Source organism: Pinus tabuliformis, chromosome 9 (assembly GCF_031772625.1).
Source record: "Pinus tabuliformis cultivar Carrire ecotype Pingquan chromosome 9, CPIR1, whole genome shotgun sequence".
Classification (NCBI taxonomy): Eukaryota; Viridiplantae; Streptophyta; class Pinopsida; order Pinales; family Pinaceae; genus Pinus; species Pinus tabuliformis.
In genome coordinates, this window is record NC_142307.1 from 1,765,330,987 (window position 1) to 1,765,357,102 (window position 26,116).

The 26,116-nt window shown below is 40.4% G+C and overlaps 1 pseudogene; it reads right to left on the reverse strand.

Moving 5' to 3' along the window:
• Positions 1-3,634: 3,634 nt before the first annotated feature.
• The window catches only part of LOC149155845 (DEAD-box ATP-dependent RNA helicase 52-like), a 96,637-nt pseudogene continuing 74,155 nt past the window's right edge, over positions 3,635-26,116 (reverse strand).

The window sequence follows — 26,116 nt, forward strand, 5'->3', positions numbered from 1 at the left end:
AGCTATAACACCGCTACAACACTAGGTGACACACTAGTTGAATTCTAGCTTCTACGTCTTGGTTAGTTTCTCCTGTGCAGGGCCTTGGTCCTTCAGGGAGTATTGATTCATCGTGAAAATTATTTTGGCTTCCCCACTTATGCCATGGGAAAACATGGTCCCCTCTATACCCTCTCAGTTGAACACAACATAAGATTCAGCATAATCAAAATGTTTCGATATGGGAAGGGTAGTTTAGCTCGCGAGCTTAAGATTTTCAGAGTATAGTTTTTCATCTCTGGTGTTGCTTCACTACCAGAATAGAAAGTACCCCAATTGAGTCACGTATGAACACAAAAATTGGTGTGCTACTAGCGAGCCCATACAGTACCCCGACAAAGTTTCTTGATTCACCTCTCTACGCAGGAATCCTTTCTCTTCTTTCACCTTTATTTATTTATTTAAAGAGAACTGTGCATCAACATTTACTTATTTTGGGGCAGAAGAGGGATCCCAACTTATTGACAACAGAGAGGTTGTTCCTTTAGCAAAGCATATAAATACCTCTGATTTAGATTTTCTCATTTATATTTTTCGCCTTCTCCATTTCTACTAATTGGATAGGCTTGAAAACATCGAAGCAAACAACTGAGTATAGGCATGAATTTTCCAAACTTGACACAAGTTCATGGTTGGACCAAACTCTCCTTACGGACGGATCGTATTTTCTATCAGAACTTCATCAACCAAAAGAGGCAACCAACATAAGGAAGGTGGAAAAAAATACCAGCCAAGCGTTGCAGTGTCACAAGACTCTTTTAACTTTAGCCATAGACACACTTGGAAGCCACAACGCAGTAAGGCACAACACTTATTTACACAACACACAACTAAAGCAAAGACATAAACAACAAACAACAAAAGACTATGTACATAGTGTGAGGTGCAAACCCAGATCTTCATTGAAATTATTGTTTTAAGTCTTGATTGTTGATAGGGAGAGAGACAATCTTCTCATTAGGTGATTGAAGCGATATGTGTCTTGGCCAGGATTTTCGTGGACTATGTAAGGATCAATCCACAGGGACTGAAACTTAGTGTCTTTTCCTTTGTCCTTGTGGGCTTTGTCCCAATTCAAGACAAATTCACCCACACTAAATTTATTCTTCCCTACAAACTTTATATCAAACCATCTCTTGATACAACTTTGGTGAAGAGAATATTTTTCTTTTTCTTTCAGCATTTATTCCTGTAGCTTGTGCAAGGTTTCCATCCTGTTAGCACTTGAATCTGCCTCAGGCTGAAGAAGGCAAAACTCGAGGCAACATCAAACCAAGCTCAGCCTCGTAGCTAGCCCTACGAGGACAGGAGAGGGCTCTCTCCAGTCAATCTCGATAAAATGAGCAATCGGGTGCGAGATGACTAAAAATGGGAACTGATTTTAGGCTAGTAAATGGATAGGAAAGGGGTAATTTGATAAATGACTGGGTTTTCTGGGCAGCGTGGGATCGAGAATAGCATGAGTAGGGAGATTAAATCCGAGACACAGATTATCTCAGGAGGCAAGACAGGCAATAAATTTAGCATTCAATTTTGAAATTATATGGAATGAAAAGAATGCTGAGAGGTTGACAAGGGCAATAGATGAATCCTTATCAAACAGAAGAAAACACAAAACATGAATACCTTCCCAAGGCAGAGCAGCAAACTAGATTCTGCCTTTCTCACTTAAAAGTATTCATTTAGAAATGATTATGAAATGAAATGGAAACATAACAAGCTACATATGAAACAAAGGAAAAGACAAATGTTGAATTCACACCACAAGAATCTCAGGAGTCAGAGCTGTATCTTTTCATTAAATCCCTGTCAAAAACTGTACAGTGAAGTTTTCCTTCACAGCTCTCCCACTGTTTGCCAGAACTCAGAACCCTTTACAAATGATTTTTTATGAAATAAATAAGCTCCACTATGAGAAAACAAATCGATCCAAATGGGGAGTTGTTTAGTCATTAACTAACCGGAGCCAATCATCTTTTCTGAAGATAAGCAGCGTTACATTTTCACTCAAAAGACCAATGGAGAGGCGGAAGCTGTAACTGTCAATCCTTGAAACATAACTGAAGTCGAAAATAGGTAGTCGAATCCTATTCTTTTGCTAAATTTTGAACCTGGAATCGTGTAGTTTGCTGATTTTAGGCCTAAAAATTCTCTTTCTTGAATGCCACTTGGCACATTCCTGCACAACCGCCCTCAAATTTCTGGAGATGCGTTTGCCACTTTACAGAAGGGAAAAGGTCTCCAATATTTTAATGCAAAAATCTGGGTCAAATCTGCCACATATGTTCTTTGGATCGAATGCCAAAGTATGCAATGACTGCCACCTAAGACATAACGCCACTTTCATTAAATTTTGGATTATGAATACGCAGATGGATCGTTTTACATTCATCATTCGGAAATTACATCAATGTCATTTGCTAGTATGATGACATCTTGCATTTTAAGCCCCATCTCTCATAACTTCGATGCTTTTCATCTGCAGTTGCAATTTCGTTCAGGAAGCTAGTCAAATCGCCACCATTGGTAGTACCTGCTTCTCTTGCAACTCTAATTGAACAGATAGAGAATCACGATCATATTTTGGAAGCATACTCTCAGACTCTTCTGTTTTTATTTGCAATATTTCTATTTTTACACATTGTTCTGTATCACCAATGGCACTGGCAGAAACATTCTGGGAATATTGAAGAGACACTTTTACCTTGAGTCTCTGATTGAGCTCAACTATACTAGCAAAATCAGTCATGCTTTGGTTATTTTCCAAATGAATATCAAATGTAGGGTTTCCTAGGGAAGGAAAATGTGCAGCATCTCTTTCACTGCCAGAAATTTGCTTCACGGAGTGAAGGTGGCAATAATTTTCTCTGAGATTGTCATTTGATCTTTCTGTATCGACCAAATCGGGCAATCTTTCAATGTCTTCATTCTGAAATGAAGGTTTACATGATGGTGTAGACACGATGAAATCATTTCCTTCACAAATAAGAATATGTTGTGCAGATTGAAGGTGGAAACCATTTTTCCTGCAGATCTCATTGAAACCATCAATCTCAGTTCTCAGACTAAAAATGTCAGATGTATCATTCTCATATGCTAGGCTAGATGTTGGAGTGGATGACATTTCATCATTGTCTTCACTAATAGAAATTGATTGTGCAGATTTGAAGAGGCCATCCTTTTTCTTTGGTTTCTCGTTAGAAATTTTCACTCTAACCAAATCAGACATGCCTTCCAGTGTATTCCTCCATTCAGAGTTAGGAAAAGGCATATCACATCCAAGACATCTCACAGATTTCATCTTGCCCTCATGGATACAACTTTGATTTTTATCCTCAGGCTGATGAATGCATCTGCACTACCTCAATGATGTCAAGAATGTGGGTGTTACTGGATCCTTTTTGTTTCTTACAGCACTTCCGATCTGAGCAAAGTTATTATGATAGCACCCGCACTACCTCCACCGCTTACAACCACAAAATCGCCAAACCACCAGTTAACCATTGTTGTGTTGCATGAAATTATATTCAAATCGCCTCAACTGAATTTGTAGTATAGGATAAAAACCAAGTAAAAGAACACCTTTTCTTGCCTCCTAATGTCCATACTGCTCTGCATGATATTTGTCATCACCATCAAGTTGTTCAACTTCAACACACTTATCAAATGAAGCATAGACATCTCGGCAGCCTTTAACATCAAGCTGTAGATCATAGAATGATTCCTTCCCTGTAGATTTATAATCCACATTTATGCATTCAATGTATTTCATATGATGTCCTTCAAAAAGATGCTTTATTGTATTCTTAACAACTGTGCTCTTCATCTTATCTTCTAAATTGTCGCAGAGTACTCGGTTTAGCTCTTGCACATCATGTTGCATGAAAGAATAATATGTGTCCCATCCGAATGATTTGGTCAAGTATTTTGTTTAGAAACACTGGTGTCATTGTGCTGGACTTTATAAAGCAAGTTCTGTAGAGCTAATGGAATACTTTTTATGATATAGACATGCCAGCTCAAGGTTTCTTGACCAGGAATGTTAAGGGGAATCAAATTCCCAACACATTAACCGATAGACTATAAATTAGATCACGCAAAATTACTTCTTCTGCAAAATTAATGACAGATGGCAAGAATAGATTCATGCACCCCTTCATGCTATTGGTAGAGGCGTGTTATCTGATGAAAAACATATGCAGGTGGTTGTTTCTTCTCTCTTCAGCAAAGATGCCAAAGGGGCCACCACCGCCCTTCTGATGATTACGACCTCCACCGCCGTATGCAAACCTTGTGGCATAATTTGGTAGTCATGTTGGAACCTCTTGGTTTGTTTCTTGCATGAGTTCAGACAACAGCCAACACGACCTGTACGCACTATGTGGTGGACATAGTCATCAATATCATTTGGAAAATCAAAATTAATTACATGCACCACAGTATATGATTTGAAGGTCCAAACTCCCATGAAGAAATCATATGGGATTTGCAGTAGAGATAGAATCCTCCATAGACTATCGGCCAAAAGCAATGTACTTGCTATGTGCAAAACCATATTGAGAGATACACAACCCGTGCCTAACAGGTTTTAGTGAGAGGAGGATATTGTTCTCATGAATTTGATATGATTTTCAGTTCTGAAATTAAAGTAGCCCCTCATTTCATCTCCATGCTTGCATCCATTTTTCCGGTCCATACCACATGCTCTTCTCGTGTAATGCAAATTGATTGGGACAGGAAGGTGCATGCAGGTGTCCAGAAACACAACTTTCACAATCTTTTCGCTTCTGCTAAAAGAGGCCCTATCCCCTATGCTTGGTAACCTTCACTTTTGCAAAGATAGGATCTCAAATTTTAACCCTAAGTGTGGATTGACATGACAAGAGAATCTGCTTCCTTTATAGGGATAAGAATAACTGTTCGGCCCTGAGAAGAATAAGTGTTCAGCCCGGGGAAGATTGTATCCAAATAAAAAATAGTGTAGGGGAATGCATGCGAGCGAGCACTTTGAAGCAGATATAGATGATATTACGCCTGATGATACGATGATGATTATGATGAATACAAGGGCAGAAGTAGCATATCGAGTCCACGTGCAGCCACATCTGTCGCAACTAAAATAGGCGCATCCCTACTCTTGAAATTTCTCAGAGATTGCTCGTGCTCCTGTTGAGATTTATCTCCATGAATACTTGTTGGAGGAAACCCATTGGATGATAGCCAATATTCCAATGCATCAGCTCCCCTCTTCGTCTCCACAAAGACTAAGGTCAAAGATTGTTTTCCATGAGTACCTTCAACTTTCTGAGCATGAATAAGATCCATTAAATGGCTACGTCTATCTGCATCATGAACAAACTCTACTCTTTATACAATCAGATCTATGCTGGAACCCACCCTTCCAACTGCCGGAAATATATAATTTGAAAGAAAATCCACAGCCAACCTCTGTATCTCCTTTGGAAAAGTAGCACTGAAGAGCATGGTCTGCCTTCTACCGTCTAGAGGCATATCTGTTTCTTGGACAATTTCACGAATTTGGGGTTCAAAACCCATGTCAAGCATGCGATCAGCCTAGTCTAAGGCCAAATACTGTATCATAGATAATGACAGCCTCCCCCTTTCAAGGAGGTCCCTAAATTGCCCAGGGGTTGCAACAAGAATGTCAACACCCCTTTCCAATTCTCGGAATTTTTGATTTATAGGGGTGCCTCCATAAGCTACCAACGCCTTAAGACCAGTTTGATAAGAAAATTTTCTAGCTTCTAGATGTATCTGGTGAATGCTTTCCTGGGGCTCTTGGAGAAGAATTGAGCTTAAACAAATTGATTTTTTTATGAATCGATGATGATTTTCGGCCTTGGGGCTTTGTGCGCCGCGCCCTTCTACCTGTGTGCCGCGCCATTTGTGTACGTCACGCACGTGTTATTTTAACATGATGTGATAGCGCCCAGTGCGCCGCGCCCCTCTGCCTGTGCGCCGCACTGAATGTCAACACACCATCGGCCCTCTAAAATCACAGCTCCGTTCCTCCAACTTCAACGCGACTTCTCCTTTGGATTTTTTTTGATGTCCTTTGATGCAAATGGACTAATAACTTATATAGACATGGAGAAATATCATATATAGACATGGATTCAACTTTTGTTTCTCACTTTGTAATTTTTTATTTTTATTTTTGGCTTTGGCACTTTTATATTTAATACAACTCTGACATTTTTTTCCTCACTGATCTTCTGAGCTTGAATGATGAAATTATTCTTGTTCTTTGTAGGGCTAACTGATGTTGAATTCGGCAAAGGATCATGGCGAGGCTACATGTGAACATCTTCAACTAAAAAAAAACTTTGAACAATTTCATATTTGAAAGCGAATTTAATGGTTTCTTCTTCAAAATAGAGTTTTGAAGAAGAATCTCTCTTGAGCATTATTTGATGATGAAATTTTGTACTGGAAACTGATTTGGAACCTCTCATGTAGACTCAGTCGACAAAACCCTGGACTCAAGAATTAAAATGACTCTTTTTTACCAAAATGGCATTTGATGACTGCAAATGATGAGAAATGAACCTTGGTGAATTTGACTCTGACAGAGGACTGACAAGGCTGAGTCTAACACATCCTACGTTGAATTAAAAGACATGGCTTGCCTTGGGATCCTTGGGACAATTCAATAGTGGGAAAGTAAATGTTCGGTGGGAGGATATCTTCTTTTCCATACACCAGCAAGTAATAAGAGTTGTTCAGAGAAGGCTTGGGCATGACTCAGTCAAACCATAAGGCTTTAACCAAAGCAAAGTGCTAGTTTCACTGTTCAGAGAATATGGCCCTTTTTATGATATGAATGAAGTTCTTTTTCATGGATTCAGGAAGAACATTCCCTTGTGGATAATAATTAGCAAAATGTTTCAAAATAATACCATTTTCCAATGCAAAATCATAAAGCTTTAATGAGTAAAATTATGTTGCATTGTCAAAAACAAGTGACGTAGGAACATTGAATGTGGAGATGATATTATACTGCAGAAATCTTTTGACTTCCTATCCGTTCACCTATTTTAGCAAAACTTCCTCTATCCACCACATGAAATAATATGTAGCAGTTAGGATGTAGTGGTGTTTCTTTGATGAGTGTGGGAAATCTTCCCCAATGATATCTAAGCCCCACTATTAGAACGGTTCTTCCACTGCAACGCGCTACAGAGGGGTTGTTGACTTTTGATTTTTTTTGGCGCACCTTTGATAGACTGGACATTGCAGGCATGTTGTGGTAAAAACACAACCCCCCATTTTTCACTTAATACTCATTATATGGACCCTTTAATTGAATAGCTGGTCATATTACTATTTGATTTTGAGAGTTTAGATTGCTTCAATGAGTTCGATTTGTTCTTATCTTCCTATTATAACTCGTTTGATCTCATTTGGACATTTGGTTTGTAAATGGCGCCTAATTGTTGATTGAATATTTTTCACTACCTTGGCCTAATGATATGTATACAATGTATTTTACCTTTTTTGTTTTATAGGTTTTATTTCTTATTTTTACTTTTATTTGTAAAATATTTATTTATATTTGTAAATAGTATTTTTATTTGTATCCCTTACATAGCCCCCAAGGCCAATAATCATACCTAGGCTTTAAGTCTAAATCATAAAACAAGTGGCATATATATATATATATATATATATATATATATATATATATATTAATACCTTATATCGAAGCTATGGGTGATCAGGATTTTGATATCGAAAGAACCCATTTGAGAATCAAATTCCGAGGCATTTTATAGAGGGGTTTAATAAAACAAATGACCAAAATCCAAACCATATTAAAATTGAAATTATTAAGTGGTTTAAACTTCAAACCCAAAGTCCGACCATATTATAATATAGCCGCTGGGAGGACCCACCTATCACATCATTACTTCCGCTACCGAGTATCAGCGATTAGAGATTTTCAACTCAACGAACTTTTAAAAACTCTGATCTCCAATAAGCGATATTCATATCACTTAGTTTTCTGATAACCAATCCTTCCAACCTCCAATAATCATCTCCCTTCAATCTCTAATCTCTGATAATCATACCCCTCAGACTTCCGACTTTCGATAATCCACTCACCTCTAATATCTGGACCCGATACACTATTTAAAAAGAGTTTAATAAGATATCGCATCCTCTTCATATCTTAGCCTCCCAATATCGGAAAATCGATTTTTTTTTTGTGTGCATTGTAAAAAGTTCTGATGGGCTTATCTCCGATACCACTCAGATCTTGCCAAACGTATCATCCTCCAACCACTGTTATAGCCACTGAATTAAAATTAAAAGGTCTTAGGGAATAATTAAAATTCATTTGTATTGAGTTTTCCGTCCTTTTAAATGGCTAATTTCGCTTTCTCTGTTATAGGGAAGTGTTTGGGCTTAATCGAATAGATCATTCAATTAACAGATACTCAACCACATGTCGAGATCTAAACCAAAATGGATAGAGGAACACAAAATCTTAAATGAGGACTAATACCATAGAGAGCATGATATTGTTGGACAATATTCTCAGTGGTTATCAACAAAAAATAAATCGAACTCAACAGCAAGCTAAACTGGGCACTTTATCAAACAAAGGCAATCTACATTTGGCCTGTGATTCAACAGAAGCAAAAACCACCTGATTTAATTGCTTTTATTATCTCGGTTGTTGAGAGATACATGGAGTTGTTGTTATTTTCACGATTTCACCTTAAGATCTATATAAATACAATCTCCTTGACAGAGACAGGGGGGAAATGCACAAGATAGAGTAGAGAGTAGAATAGAGAGGCATTATTAGAATAGGAAATTCTTTCACAGATATGTGATTTATGTGATTGGGGTTTGGTATCTTTCAATTTTGAGTTGTGTAAAGAGGAGCAAGGTTTGCACTATTGTAACTGTTGTTTCTATCAGCATAGTTTGTGACTTGGAGGAGGCTTGTTGAGGATCAAATCTTGTATTGAGAAGGAGAGGAGGTTTGATTAGTTTGTATAGAGATAATATTATTTTAATAACAAATTGCATTCCTTTTTGGTAGAAGACTTATGTCTATGGAATTTATATTGTGCACTACTATCAATATTGATTCTTATATTGTAGATTAGCTATCTGATCTTCAATACATAAATTTGTTATCATTTATCTCTTTCCATTACTTATTAAGATCAGATTTCTAAGTAACTATTTACTCAAAAATCTGCTACCTTATCTTGATTTAATAACCAGTAACGTTATGTGAACTAATTCCTAATGTTATTGGTTCATTATTTGTTGTTTTCAGTAACATTATGTGAACTACTTCCTAATGTTAGTGATTCAAAATTTATGATTAATTGATCTCTTAAACATAGCATGATAAGTAATTACAATGTCAGTTAAATGAAATACTTCTTTAACCACATATTCATCATAAGCTTTTCATGTTAAAATCCCAATTATGATTAGTTTTTCTCTTGGTTGCATGAAGGACTAATCCTTCATTCAATTGATATAGTCTTAAGGAATATAGAGTTATATATGCATTTAGCTTAAAGACCACACTTCTATAATTCCTCTTCTTAAAGAGGCAAAGCATTAGAATTGGTTTGGTTGAGCCCCAAATCAGCTTAAGGGATTACTTTCTTGCCAAGATAGCAACAAGAGAGTCATCTTGATTGTTCTTTCTTTGTTGGTGAGAGAATAGAGATATTGTAAGCCAGTAGATATATAGAGAAAGGGTAACTGGACCAAATAGAACCAGTTGGAACCACCATTCAATGGATATAAATCTAAGCTACAGATCTTGATCGGGTGGTATCCTTAAAATGTTGATTAGGCCTTTTTTCTTGATCAACAGGGCATAAGCATCAGCATCTTTGAATAATGTAGGCCAGTAAAATCTAACCCACATAACCTCATGTGTTGTAGTTTATCATGTGAAGTGTCCCCCAGCTGGTCCATTGTGGAGGTCACATAACACCTTTTCTTATTCATGTGCCTCCAAACACCTAAGCAATATTCCAATGTGGTGCTTCCTGAACAACATCCCATGCACCAACTGATATGACAGTTCTTTGAGTCTATTAGAGTCGGTCCTTACAGCCCTCCGTCAGAGATCTTTTCGCTTTTGCATATCATGTTTAGGTGTCTCTCTCGTTCCACTTCGTTGCATTTCGCTAGGGTCATGCCATTGACTGACGAGGGGGTCTGGTTGTCTAGTGTTCCCTCATGCTTGTCCCTGCAGGGTTAGTCAAAAATTTCTCAAAAAATCACTGAAGTACATGATCATGCATTCATCATCATAAAGGATTAGTTTCGTTAAAAAAAATCTTTAGTCCTAGAGTCTAGGGTTGTCAGTCCTTTGCATATACATAATACAAGCCCGCAGGCCATGAGGTTGATTTCAAAAGATTCTTATTTAATAGTTTTTTCATAAAGCATTTGAAAACATTTTTAGTCCAAAACTCTGTTTTGGAACTAAAAATTGTTATTGTAAATAATTGTATTTGTTTCATTTCAAAAGTTTCAGAGCAAGCCTCTGATCTTCTCCAAATCCAAAATGCCAAATCCCTACAAAAATCAACAAAATATTATCAATCCAAACCTCAGAAAAAGCAAGAGAAAATAAAAAAGCAGTATTGTATTAAAATACCAAAGTTGAAAAAGTGCCAAACATTATAAAGTGGGTTATTGAACCAATTCAAATCAAATCTGATTTGGTAAGATATTTTGTTTACATATAAAAGGGGAAACAAGTCCATTTGTTCAAAAATTCCCAAGGCAAAATCGTGTTTAAGTGTTTGAAGGCCGAAACCGTGATTGCATACCCGTGGAGAGCATTGGAGGTGTGCGTTATGCGTTGGAGGTGTGCTTTACGCACTCAGGTGGGCGCTACGCACTGGGCCTCACTGGCCAGTGAAAAAATACACAGGCGCTACACACTCAAGTGTGCAATACGCGTTGGGTTCGGGCACTACGCACTCAGTCACAGCGCCAAATTTGTTTTGTTCATGCGACTAGATCTTACCAAATCGCCTCCAAAATTTGCAAGTAGGTGTTTCATGGCTGCTCAGTCAATTTGAAATTGTTTGTAGTGTGTTTGATGGGGGGAAATGTGATGTATTGGGTGTAAAAAAATGAAACCCTAGGCTCATACCAAAATCATTCTTTAGGGTTTTTAAAGGACATGTGGGTGGCTGGTGAAGATTTTTCCATTCTCCATTGATGAAACACAGCTCCATACTCATTTGTAAGATTTTAGCCAACATCACAAAGGGTACACTTCATACTTTTGTTCATTTGTCAAAATTGTCCTTGTGATCAAAACAGTGATTGTTTCATGCCAATTCACTGAAACAGAGTTATTACCATTATGGCTTAATTCTTATGATGCTTCGGTTGGCTTTTGAGTATGCATTGAAATTGTAATTTCACCACACCTACAACACACATATTGCAGACATCCTACATATTGCAGACATTGTGTTTTCAAAGCCATGTCAGACACAGATTCAGTTTATGAGCAGGAGAATGACAGTGATTCCACAACAGAGGGTAATGTGCCACGGAGGCCTCGCAGAGGTGGCAAAGGTGGTAAGCATCTCAGAGAAGAGCCCATTTCTTTGGTTCAGTTGCAGGCTTTCCCGCTTGCAATGGATTATTTTCGCCATCAGTCATGCTATCACTATTGTGAGATAATTTCACAAATTCAGCATCATCGTGAAGTATCTCGCTTGTTTGTTCTACATTTACATGATGGCCATGTAAACCTCGCCGGATTTGATTTCATTTTGTCACCAGAGACTATTGCAGAGGCCACTCGGATACCAAATATTGGAGAGCAATGGAATAAGCGTCAGCAGCTAGAGAAATCCTATTATGAGCCATACATCAAACCTGGGTATATAAGGCACTTGAGCAGGGTTTTTCCTTTCTAATACCTGAATGATCAGTTTGCACCTCTGATGAAACTCATCATTCGGTATTTCAGTTGTGAGGGCAGATTCTCGCGTCTTTATGCGTACCATGTCCGTTTGTTGATGCATTTTACAAGGGTACGTCTGATGAACATTCCATACTTCATGTTTCGCAACATAGAGAGGATGGTTGTTTTAGTACAAAGGAAGACCCCAGCACAGCAGCATAGAAGTATTTATCATTACGCGCTGATCAAGATCGTAGTGGTTCATCAGTTGGCACAGCAGGGCATTACTTGGGAGGATTTTATTTCTCGTGACTTTTTCACAGCGCCACAGCCACCTCCCGAGATAGTTCATGATGAGGGAGAGCCTTCACATCAGTTTGACATTCCTGATACCGAGCATGTCAATGCTCCATCATATGTGACATATCAGCGAGGCCACGGGGCCTTGTTTGTAGCTACATGACGAGTACTATCTCCACATGGTGTGGAAGGGGTCTTGCCTTCTTCTTCAGTACAAGTACAGGTTCAGGACAGAGGCAAGAGGTCAATTTATGAGGAGGGCCATTCAGGTGGTCATGATGTTGATGTTGCATTGAGTGATGTGGATAGGAGCTCTCCTAGCTCGAAGCTGAAAGAGATCATCCAAGAGAAAAAGACCGAGATTGATAGCTTGAATGAGAAGTTACTAAAGGCAGAATGTCTGATCAAATACTTGGAGCAGCATAATAAACAGCTATAGGATGAGCATACACTTATAGAGTTGCGACAAATCTGTGAGGACTGAAGGCTAGCCCGAAACAGACCTGGTGATTTGACACCTGTTGAGCGGAAATTTTGGCTTGAGAAAGTCAATCGACATCTGGAGGAGTTGTTGGCGAAGGCCAATAGAGACAAATACTTGCTTCGTCACATGAAAAATCATTATTGGGCTCGCATGCATGTTGGCAAAGCAAAAATGAAGATTTTGCAAAGGAGGTTGAGCAAAGCACTAAAACGGTGAAAGAGGCTAGATCCACTTCGAGTTTTGGCTGAGGCTTCTCTGGCTGAGCATGACACATGATGGAGGGTCTTCACTCCGAATTTGAGCAAATTCGGAGAAATTTTTGTCATTTTGAAATTTTTGGTCTCAAAAAACAGTTTTTTCCGCTCTATGGGTAGTGCGTCGGCGCGCTCGCTTTTGATTGGGACACTTAGTGGAGAAAAACCTTATACTTTTTGGTTTTTCATGGTAATTTATACATGCTCAGTTATTTCTGAGGCATTTCATCAAGTTCTGGATGATCAAAAGACCTAAAAACACCATAAAAACCACCTTGCTACCACCTTTTGCAATAGCAGGAAGTACTTCTGGGAGAATGAAATTTTGAGGGGGAAAATGAGCTCCAAATTGGGAAATTCCACTTGGGCTGGATAGTAGACATCCAAAGCTTTCCAACCAGCTATTGTGAGCTTGATTTCAATTTCGGGAAGTGCCCCAAAAACAGGCTGAAAGGTGTGCTACGCATAGGGATTAAGGCGCTACGCATTGAGGTTTTTGGTCCAGTTTTCATCCTCCAGCTCAGGAATTCGGCCAGTTTTCACCAGTTTCACTCCTTGATGTGATTTTTGACCCAACATGATGTAATTTGATGTGTGTAAGGTAACATGGCACTTATCTACCTTCTTCTAGATGATTCATTCACAAATTAGCAAGAAATTAATGTAATGAATCAGTTTCCTTCTTTTTAGAGGCAGGTTGTTTTGGTCACCTAGATTCTTGCTCCATGTTTAGAATTTGTTCAAACTGCTCCTAGAAGGAGGAGCTCGACCCCTAGAGGTTATGGAATGAGCTTAGCTTGATCTATATATGTAAATTTTCAGTCAGTAGCACAGGTTGGACTCTTGGGAAGATTTTGGCACACTATTGTAAATATTTTTCATATTTTGGCTAAGGAAATATCAGAGATTTTGCAGCACCTGTTGGGATTCTTGTGGCTTTCAGTTCTTGATGGTGTTTTTTCTTATTTATTTTAAGTTTATTCATGTTTACATGTATGCCATTCCTTCTTATGCTTCTGAAACTAAATAAATGAGTAAATGAGATTGAATTCATTGTTCACAGTGCTCTTCCTTTAAATTTGTTTAGTTTTACATGTTTTCGCCAGTTTGGAGAGGATCCATGTTCTCATTTGCCCTCTTCAGCTCCTTGTCATTTTGATCCATCCATACACCTGATCAAAGGCATCAAGACTATTGCCTACCTCGCCCCAACTCGAATTCTGCAAAGATCTGACCTTAATCCCCGCACCCAAAATTGGATTTCCCGTTTCTCCAACAAAAAACTCAAAAAATCTAAATCAAACGTTCCTATCTCTTTATTAGCCTAAAATCAGTATTAAATTTGAGTTATCTCAGCCCCTCTGAAGACCTGTAGCTGATATAGACCTGGAGAGATCCCTCTCCTGTCCTCGTAGGGCTAGCTACGAAGCTGAGCTTGGTTTGATGTTGCCTTGAGTTTTTCCTTCCTCAGCCTGAGGCGGATTTGAGCGCTAACATAGTGGCAACCATATTGGGGAAAAATTGTTATTGTTTGCTGGTTGATGTGTTTGTTTTATGAGTCTTAGGCGAAGTCTAAAGTCATGCCAGGTAGCCTTCGAAACGCTTTTGCTATGCATAAGCGAAAGTAGATAAACGTTGCTTCAGTCGATCTCTGGTGAGCTTGTGAATGTAGCACTTCATTTGCAATTTACCCCAGTATACTTATTTGTTCTATACCTTGGATGATTGAGTCTAGAAGTTGATAGGCTGAAAAATTGTTGTGTCCTTTTTGATTGTTCGAAACAATTCCACACTGGCTTCCATAAGATAAACGAGATTAAATACTGATCCAGATCCACCTCCAGTATATGAGAACCCAAATCTGATTGCGAGAATACACCGACGAGAAAGTCCCATAATTCATTTGTTTAAGTCTCCCTCTTGTCCTGCAATTTTTAAGTATCTTGAAGAACTTGACTTTGACGATCAGTTTGAATTGTCACTGTTTAAAGCCAAATCTGAAAGTGCACTTGATTCTCTAGTTCCAAATCCTAACTTTGCTGCAGCTCTTGAAGTTGAAAAACACAATAAATTAATTGAAAACTTTATCTTGAGACATTTTCAGAGAAATATTCAGGCTGCAAATCTTGTTGATTTCCTAGAAGCTGCATCTGCAAATATTGGATCTTCTATCACCGATTTCACCTCCAAAATTCCCACTGAACCACCTTTCATTCCCACTCTTCCCCTACAACCCATCATCACATATCAAATGTCTGCAGTAAATTCTCCTTCTTCATCCCACATTGCTACTCCTCCGCATACACCGTCTCAAACAACCCCCAGGCCAAATCTGCCAAGAGCAATGGCTGCTCGTTTTGCACTTCTTGCTTTACCTCAACAATTGCATGATATGCCTTCGGATTATCAGAGTAAGATTCCTATATTTGATGGCACTCCTCAAAGTGTTTCCGCTCAACAACACATAGACAGAATGGCAGATTTTTGTGATTTACATGAGATTGATGAGGAGGATGTAACTATGTGATTGTTTGTGCATACATTTGGAGGAGAGGTAAGAAAATGGTTCAGAGGCTTGGGAGCTAGAAGTGTAACTACATTGGCAGAGCTTCATAGACAGTTTCTAGATCGTTGGGAAATCAGAAAAGATCCACTTCAAATCAATGTTGAGTATAACAATATCAAACGCAATCCTGGTGAGACTGTCCAAGACTATGTTATCAGATTTAATACAGTTTATAATGTTATTCCAGATGATTTAAGACCATCTTGAAAATCAACTCTCCTTAAATTCCCAGATGGTTTTGATCCGGAGATGGCTTATTCGTTACGAGACAGAGATCCGCCTACCTTGGAGGATATGCAAAAGATTGTTGTTAGTGTTGAAGCAAATTTGAATGATAAAAGAGCTAGGATGAAAGTTGAAAAGCGAGTGACCATCAAAGAAGAAGCTTCTACATCAGATCAGATACTTCACAAGGTAGAGAGGATATTTGAAAAGCTCACTCTTGACAAGACAGAACCGCAGATCCGCAATCCCAATTTTGTGGTCAGCAGCAGCCACAATTCAGAATTAAGCAGCGTCAACAAAGAACACAAGAGCCGATAGTTCAGCAGCAGGTAAAGACTCCTCTTCAACAAAATTTCATTGGTCAAGAATCTGATGATGATGGTGATACTGTAGGGGAGGAAAACCATTTCTTTACTCCTGATGATCTGCCTATCTACATCACGGAAGAGGAAGAATATGTTGAAAGCTCCACCACACACAAAGATGAGGATTTTATTCTATCAAATGATGCGGCACTTGAAGAAGAATCGGAGGAGTACCAAAGAGGATACATGAATGCTTTGTCTACCCATGTTGTTGGGAAAAGTATCCAATACGGAATGACCCTATCCCACTCTAAGGGTGATAGTACCTCAGCAACAATCAAAGCAAATCTATTCGAGATTACTTCTTTATGAGATGTAAGAGAGGGGAGAAAGAGATCCACTAACCGATGTCTTCCGCTAATGATTGATCCAATCTTCTCTCTTTGCTGCTTGCTCCCAGCTCCTTGCTCTTTCACTGGCCCAGCTACACCAAGATCCTGCAAAATGGCAAGAGAGGGAAACTACAAGAAGCATACATTCATAATTGATTCAAGGATTAGAATAAATCAAATACACAAGTATAACAACACATCATTGAGACACATGCATATAGAAGAACCTCAAATGCTTTATTAATGGAAGAAGTAAAGTTTAGGAAGTGATACAACCATAAAAGGCCCAATCCAGCATCACCTCCCAGCAGAAAGAAATCTCCTCTTCACCTCCTTCAAGCAAATCACCCAATAGTTCTATACTCAAACCAACAGAACTTCCTTACATTCACCAGATTCCAGCCCCCCTAGACCTCATGAGAGAGCTCTATATATAGGAGTTTTGGAGAAAGGATGAGTCAGCTTGAGCTTGGCATGGAGCTGACTAGTGTCCTCTCCCACTTCAGTTATTCTTCAGTTCTTGAGTCCATTTGGAGGTTCTTGCTTCCACTTGGAGATATAGACCCTCTTACTCATCACTAGGCGAATTCTCTGATCCAAGTGTCATTTTGGAAGCTTCCTGGGCATTGACACCTTGAGGAATGATTGTGCCACTTGTCCAAACTCGCCCAGCGCAGGTAGCCTTCTTTGTAGTTGACATTCAGCGCAGGTACACAGTGGAGCAGTTGACATTCAGTGCAGATGCTGAATGGAGCAGTTGACATGATCCAGAATTAGCTTGTTTTTTAGTGTTTTCAGGTGGAGAACTGATATTCAGTGCTGTGGTTTGTTGACTTTGTTCCTCTAGGGGTAGGAACAACATGTTTAGGTACTTTGGATCCCTTATATTATTGACATTTCATGCTCCATGCTGTAAGGCACAAAAATGTCTATAACAGTTGCCCCCTAAAGTATGAGGTCGTTTATCGGGTGAAATGCTTTATCAGGAGGATCTGAAGTTCATTCAATTGCTGAGAGGTGACCTGTAATAAAATACAATACAATACATTATTTTTCATTCTGCTTTCATGATCTAGCTGAGGCGGGCATTCCCATGCTCAGCTTTATAAATTCATTTTGGTACATAGAACAGACGATCGTGTGATGGTAGACTGATAATTCTCTGCTGAAATTATCATCCTTTGAGTAGGATGATCATCTGCTGCAATGATGTACACGTCAAATGTATTTATGTTTCCCGAATATATATCGTAGCCCGGATGGATGAAACTAGATCCGGGGTCTTCAAACTCGTTCGATCTTCACTCTAAGTACAAGTCGATCCATGTGAGAATTGCGCTGAAGTCGAACATGGAAAGACATTGCTTGATTACCGGTCAATGATGTAAACCGTTAACAAGCGCGAGAGGAATCACCGATAATGATAATGACCCTCAAGGTACTGCAGTACAATTCATGTGGTGTGAATAAAGGACTTGGCGTCGAACACCACGCAAAATCTTCTGGTCGAAGGTCATTGATGTATACCTGTCGCCGGAAGTGAGAAACTTGCCATTGAGGCATGCAAGCTTCAAAGTACTGAGGGGGTTGTTCCTAGATCAACTTCTTGGATAATGAGCTGAAGTCGACAAGAAGCGATCCGTCAAAGGAGGGCCTTAATGAATCCCACATCAGTGACACGGAACGGAGCTAATGATTTTAGTGGAGGTGAAAACAATCTGTGACATATGATTCAGGGTGGCGATCATGGATGGATGAAGGATAATGTATGGCAGTGGATGGGACATGGTTGACTCTTTCTGAACAACATCTCTTGAACATATAACGACACTGATGCGATGGATCGGTAGCATTACCCCAAATGTGGATGGTTTGGCGAAGACCATGGTGATGAGACCGATGAATGAAACAACCCAACCCGATGTGATACGGAGGAAAAGTGTCATGTTCAAGAGCGACTTGCTACCATTAAAGGTTTGAGGTTCTCCCAATTTTTCCCCAGTCATTTCTGACCAGTACATCTTTATTTTTGTCAAGCTTGAGGAGGATAACATATGCTTGTTCTATAACCTGCCCTTCGGGCAAGCCCATCGCTATGTTTTAACGAGCCTAGCGATAGGGAAACTCGTTCTCGTCTAAAGACAAGTTTCTCGCTATTTAATCATTTTAGCGAGTCTAACGACAAGGAAAACTCGGTCCTTTTCATTTTTAGAGAGTCTGAAAAGGTACAAAAAGTTAACTCCAAAATTCCTTTTTCGTCATCTAATCCCTTAAGTCCGAAAAAGTATAAAACAATACAGAAGGGATGAGTTTTCGATAATTTTAACGAGCCGAATAAAACAAGCGCTCGACCTTTTTATGCAATAATCCCTCAGGTCCAAAAAGATTAAAATCTAGAGGAGGGATAGCTCTTCCGGTCCTTTTAACGAGCTGGAAGGCCAAAACTCGACAAACCTTTCATATTTTACGAGTCAGATGAAAAGAGGTCAAAGAAGACTCGTCTTTTGAGGAACGAGTGATAAACAGGGATAACAGCAAATTCCAGGTACAGGTTGGAATTTTCCAATCACGGCAGTGTCACAAGGATGGCTAGGTGAAATCACTCTTCGCAGCTGTTCCTCAAAAAGGGTAAACAATCATATGGAGGTGAACGATTGGCCAAATGGAATGGAGGTGGCAGGTGCAAAACACGACCAAGGCTTTTTATGGCTGATAAATTTACGATCACAGTGGTTATTTACCGGAATAGGTTCATTTTTTAATTAACGAGCTTGAATGCACCAAAACACTGCTCAATCTTATGTTTATTTTTTAACGAGCATGAACTATGTGCTAAAACTGCTCGGGTCTCGCTTTTCTATTTTTTAACGAGCATAAATTCCGCGGTAAAACTGCTCGATATACCAGTCATAAGATAAGAATGTCTCCTGTGAGATAGCTATTTTTTATGGAGCTTTATCTCACGAAGCTATGCTCCTTCTCATCCTTTCTTTATGCAAGTTCGGAAACAGCTAATCCTACGACTTTAAAGGGTTAGACCTACAGGTTTAAAGGGAGGACCTAAAAATTTAAAAAATAAATAGTCGTCCCTTGCTTGCACTCCAAAAGGTTGCATGCCCCCAGGTATAAAGTAAAATTTCAAGGCTGCCCCTACTTATCCGATAAAACATTTGTTTTAAAGGGTGAGGCTTGCCTCTTTCTGGTTACCCAAAGATTGTTTTGTTAACACCATCAAACGAAAACATTTCCTCGGCACTGTCTACCAAAGTAGACAATGGTGAATGACCTTTGTCAAACAAGTAACCTTATCAAAAGAATCCTATTCTAGAACAACCCCTCTTCCATCCACGGACGGGGTACGGACTAGTCATATTCTTTCGCGGAAATTCTACCTTATACCCAAGGTTTCCTCTGCCCGAAGCAGACCAGGATGCATGCCCCCTGGGTTCCAGTCCCATCTTTCCGAATCACTCGCACTCATCGGGAAGGAGGACTGGGGGTTGAGACATTTCTTGAGTGAATAGACCATTGAGGGTTGGTATGTGACTATTTGCGATGCGTGATCCTGGAAATGAAAGTTGGTCTACGAGCTTGACCATCCTTCCTTCGTGTGGAAAACACATTACTCTAAAGAGTGAGGAGACTATAGCTCCCATGCAATATATATAGTCTCATCCAAGGAGTAGGTTATAATCCAAGGGTCCTTGAACGACCATCACGTTCATTTGAACGGTCTTCCCTAACAATGTAACACGTACATTGGGGAGGATCCCTAATGGTCGACTGGTTCCTTTATCAAAACTCGAGAGATTTCTTATCTCAGGCAAAAGCGCCGGGGAACCCAGTTCTTTCCAAGCAATAGAGGAAAGGATACTCATAGATGCCCCTTCATCAATGATAGTGCCGACCATTACCATTCTATAAATTTGGACTATGATTCTGAATGGTACACTGGCTGGCAACCGGGGTCTGCCTAGTTGGTTCCAATCAAAGGACACAACTAAGTTGCTTGGCGGTGGGACCGAATATACGGCCGGATATGACCCTGACGATGTTCCTTCCTGCGATAAAGGAATGGGCACATTGCCCTGATGCTCATCAGAGTCTGTGTTGATGAAAAGAATCTGGATGGTGTCATCCTTATTCTCTTCAGTGAGGGTGTCATTGGAAGATGAATCTTCAGTGACGGTGTCATTTGAGGATGAAACCTCTGAAGGAAGAACCGGGTCAACTGTCGTTTCGACCTTTGGACTTTCGTCCGGTCTGGATTCAGTAGGTTCATTCTCAATGACTGACGCTTCAGCTGACCACTTGAGCGGGCCAGCTGTATGTTCAACCAACGAAGGACTTGGCACGAGTTTTTTGTATCTAGGAGGAAGTCTCAACGGTGAAACCGGGCGATCTTCCAAAACTCTCTTCGCTTCATCTAAGAAGGGACAACGGTGGATGGCGTGATCGCCTTCACACAGTCTGCAGGGGGATCTTGCTCCCCATCTTTGTCTTGAACCTTCACTTTCGCTGGTCAATGGTAAGCATTCAACATGGCTATCAGAGGTTGATGCTCCCGAATTGTGCAAACGAGGGGACCAATCCCTTAGTATCTGGGGAATACAGGGACAATCTCTATGGAAGTGTGTTGTGGGGAAAAGTATCCGATGCGGATGACCCTATCCCTACTCTAAAGGTGACTGTCTTTAGCAACAACTGAAAGTAAAGTTTTGATGTTCCACTTTATGAAAATACAGAGAGAATGAAAAGAAGGTCAACCAACCTAGTGTCTTTCGCTTAGTCGATCCTTGTCCTTCTCTCTTTGTATCTTGTTCCCAGCTTCTTGCTCTCTCAGCCGGTCCAGCTACACACAGATCCTGCACAAAACAAGAGAGAAAACTACAAGATACATGTACTCATAACTGAAGCATGGATTAGGGTGCATCAAATATACATGTAAACACAAAACATCTATGTAATACAAGTATATAGGAGAACATGCAAAACTTTATTGATAGAAAGTAACAGGGTTCTGAGAAGGTTACAACCAATGATGGCTCCAACCCAGCAGCACCTCCCCAGCAGCAAGAACTCTCCTCTTCACCTCTAGTAAAACAATCACCCAATAGCTCTAACTGTAATCCAACAGCACCTCCTTGCTTAATACAAAATTCCAGCCTCCTTAGACCTCATAGAAGAGCTCTATATATAGGATAGAAGAAGAGAGGATGAGTCAGCTTGAGACTGACATGAAGCTGCCTTGTGTCCTCTCCCTCTTCAGTTAATCTTCAGTTCTTGAGTCCACTTGGAGATCCTTGGTTACACATGGTGATCAAGTACCTCTTACTCATCACAAGGCGAATCTGATGAACCAAGTGTCAGTTTGGAAGCTTCCTGGGCAGTTGACACCTTGCAGGATGACTGTGCCACTTGGCCAATCTCGCCCAGCGCAGGTAGCCTTCATTACTTTTGACTTCCAGCGCAGGTACAGAGTGGGACAGTTACATTACAGCGCAGAAGCTCAGTTAAGCAGCTGACATGATCCAAAATAAGCCTGTTTTGAAGTGTTTTCAGGTGGAGAACTGATTGGAGGTGCTGTTGTTTGATGACCTTGTTCTTTTAGGGGTAATAACAACATGTTTAGGGACTGAGGATCCCTGTAATTATCGACATTCCATGCTCCCTGACGCGAGGCACAAAAATGTCTATAACAGTTGCCCCCTAAAGTATGAGGTCGTTTATCGGGTGAAATGCTTTATCTAGAGGATCCGAAGTTCGTTCCAGTGCTGAGGAGAGTGCCCTGTAATACAATACAATACAATACATTATTTTTCATTCATCATTATTCTCATGATCTAGCTGAGGCGGGCATTCCCATGCTCAGATTTTATAAATACATTTTGGTACATATGACAGACGATCGTCTGAAGGTAGACTGATAATTTTCTGCTGAAATTATCATCCTTTGAATAGGATGATCATCTGCTGCAATGATGTACATGGCAAATGCTTTTACATTTCCTGAATATATCTCGTAGCCCAGATGGATGAAACTAGATCCGGGGTCTTCAAACTCGTTCGATCTTCACTCTAAGTACAAGTCGATCCATGTGAGAATTGCGCTGAAGTCGAACATGGAAAGACATCGCTTGATTACCGGTCAATAATGAAAACCGTTAACAAGCGCGAGAGGAATCACCAATAATGACGATGACCCTCAAGGTACTGCAGTACAATTCACGTGGCGTGAATAAAGGACTTGGCGTCGAACGCCACGCAAAATCTTCTGGTCGAAGGTCATTGATGTATACCTGTCGCCGGAAGTGAGAAACTTGCCATTGAGGCATGCAAGCTTCAAAGTACTGATGGGGGTGTTCCTAGATCAACTTCTTGGATAATGAGCTGAAGTCGACAAGAAGCGATCCGTCAAGGGAGGGCCTTAATGAATCCCACATCAATGACACGGAACGGAGCTAATGATTTTAGTGGAGGCGAAAACAAACTGTGAAATATGATTCAGGGTGGCGATCATGAATGGATGAAGGATAATGTATGGTAGTGGATGGGACACGGTTGACACTTTCAGAATGACCCCTCTTGAACATATAACGACACTGATGCGATGGATCGGTAGCATTACCCCAAATGTGGATGGTGTGGCGAGGACCATGGTGATGAGACCGGTGAATGAAACAACCCAACCCGATGTGGTACGGAGGAAAAGTGTCATGTTCAAGAGTGACTTGCTACCTTTAAACTTTGATGTTCTCCCAATTTTTCCCCAGTCATTTCTGACCAGTACCTCTTTATTTTTGTCAAGCTTGAGGAGGATAACATATGCTTGTTCTATAACCTGCCCTTCGGGCAAGCCCATCGCTATGATTTAACGAGCCTAGCGATAGGGAAACTCGTTCTCGTCTAAAGACAAGTTTGTCGCTATTTAATCATTTTAACGAGTCTAACGACAAAGAAAACTCGGTCCTTTTCATTTTTAGAGAGTCTGAAAAGGTACAGAAAGTCAACTCCATAATTCCTTTTTCGTCAGCTAACCCCTTAAGTTCGAAAAAGTATAAAACAATACAGAAGGGATGGCTGTTCGGTACTTTTAACGAGCCGAACAAGACAAGCGCTCGATCCTTTTGTGCAATAATCCCTCAGGTCCAAAATGATTAAAATTTAGAGGAGGGATAGCGTTCCGGTCATTTTAACGAGCTGGAAGGCCAAAACTCGGCAAACTTTTCATATTTTACGAGTCAGTGAAAAGAGCTGAAAGAAGACTCGTCTTTTGAGGAACGAGTGATAAACAGGGATAGCTACAGATTCCAGGTACAGGTTGGAATTTTCCAATCACGGCAGTGTTACAAGGATGGATAGGTGAAATCACTCTTCGCAGCTATTTCTCAAAAGAGGTAAACACACAAATGGAAGTGAATGATCGGCCAAATGAACAGTGGAGGTGATGGATGAAAACACGATCAAGGTTCTTATGGCTGATGAATTTACGATCTCAAAAGGTTATTTACCGGTTCATTTTTTCCATGAGCTTGAACTCTGAGGGAAACTTTTGCTCACACTTTTCTATTTTTTAACGAGCATAAATTCAGTCCTAAAACTGCTCGGATTTGCGTTTATTTTTTAACGAGCATGAACTATATGCTAAAACTGCTCGATATACCAGTCATATGAAGAACGCCTCTCGTAAGGACCAATTTTTATAGAGCTTATGCCTTACCACAGCTATGCTCACTTTTGGCAAATTTTACTTTTGCCCCACAGGCTTTCTTTCATGCAAGTTTGGAAACGGCTAATCTTAAAAACAGATAAATAACCGCCCCTAGCTTGCACTTCAGAAAGTTTGCATGCCCCCAGGTATAGGATAGAATTTCGAGGCTGCCCCTCCTCTCCTCTACTTCTGTTTTTCTTTGGGTGTTCACACTTATTTGTCACCTTGCTAATCTAATGCTAACGATACTTGTCTTATCGTTATTTTAAGGGGTCTTATGCAGTACTCAGGCTTCCCGTCGGCCCACTTTTAACAAACAGCTATTTGTGACAATAGAAGAACACTACTCAAAGATAAAACATTGGCATTATTGAGGGAGGCTTGCCTCTTTCTTATTATTCCAAAGAAGGTTCGATTTGCTGCCGCAAATCAATCTCTTTCTTCGGCGGTGTCTATCATTGGGTTGTCCAAAGATGGTTACCCTCTGTCACAACAATACAGTCTCCTTCTTCGTAGACTGCCCCTACTTATCCTTCAAAACATATGTTTCGATGGGCGAGGCTTGAATTTAAAGATGGTGACTACTTGTCGTAATAAGGGAATTCCTACTTGGGCATTGCCCACTTTTTTAGACAAAGGTGAATGATTCCCAAACACATAACTTTAACAAAAGATCATTATTCTAGAACAACCCCACTTCCTTCGGACGGGGTACGGACTAGTCATGTTCTTCTGCGGAAATTATTTCTTATACCCGGAGTTTCTTCTGCCCGAAGCAGACCAGGGTGCATGCCCCCTGGGTCCTAGTCTTTCTTTCCGAATCACTCGCGCTCATCGGGAAGGAGGACTGGGGGCGGAGGCGAATCTTGAGTGAATAGACCATTTAGGATTGGTATTTGACTATTTGCGATGCGAGATCCCGGAAATGAAAGTTGGTCTACGAGCTTGACCACCCTTCCTTCGTGTGGAAAACACATTACTCTAAAGAGTGAGGAGACTATCGCTCCCATCCAATAAATATAGTCGCGTCCAAGGAGTAGGTTATAATCCAAGGGTCCTTGAACTACCAACACGTTCATCCTGACGGTCTTCCCTTTCAATGTAACAGGTACATTGGGGAGGATCCCTAATGGTCGACTGGTTCCTTTATCAAAACCTGAGAGATTTCTCAACTCAGGTAAAAGCGCTGGGGAACCCAGTGCTTTCCAAGCAACAGAGGAAAGGATACTCACAGACGCCCCTTCATCAATGATAGTACCAGCCATAATCATTCTATAGATCTGGACAATGATTCTGAATGGTACACTGGCTGGTAACCGGGGTCTGCCTAGTTGATTCCAATCAAAGGATACAACCAGGTTGCTTGGCGGTGGGACCGAATATACGGCCGGATATGACTCTGATGATGTTCCTTCCTGCGATAAAGGAATGGGCGCATTTCCCTGATGCTCATCGGAATCGGTGCTGATGAAAAGAACCCGGATGGTGTCATCCTTGTTCTCATCAGTGAGGGTGTCGCATGAAGATGACTCTTCGGCGACGGTGCCATTTGAAGACGGGTCTTCAATGACGGGGTCATTGGACGATAGAACCTCTGAAGGAAGAATCGGGCCAACTGCCGTATCAACCTTTAGACTTTCGTCTGGTCTGGATTCAGTAGGTTCATTCTCAATGACCGACACTTCAGCTGACCACTTGAGTGGTTCAACTGGATTTTCAACTATCGAGGGATTAGGCGCGAGTTTTTGATATCCAGGAGGAAGTCGCAACGGTGAAACCGGACGATCTTCCAAAACTCTCTTTGCCTCATCTAAGAATGGACATTTGTGGAGGGCATGACTGCCTTCACACAATAGACAGGGTGATCTTGGACCCCTTCTTCGTCCTTCACTCTCGCTA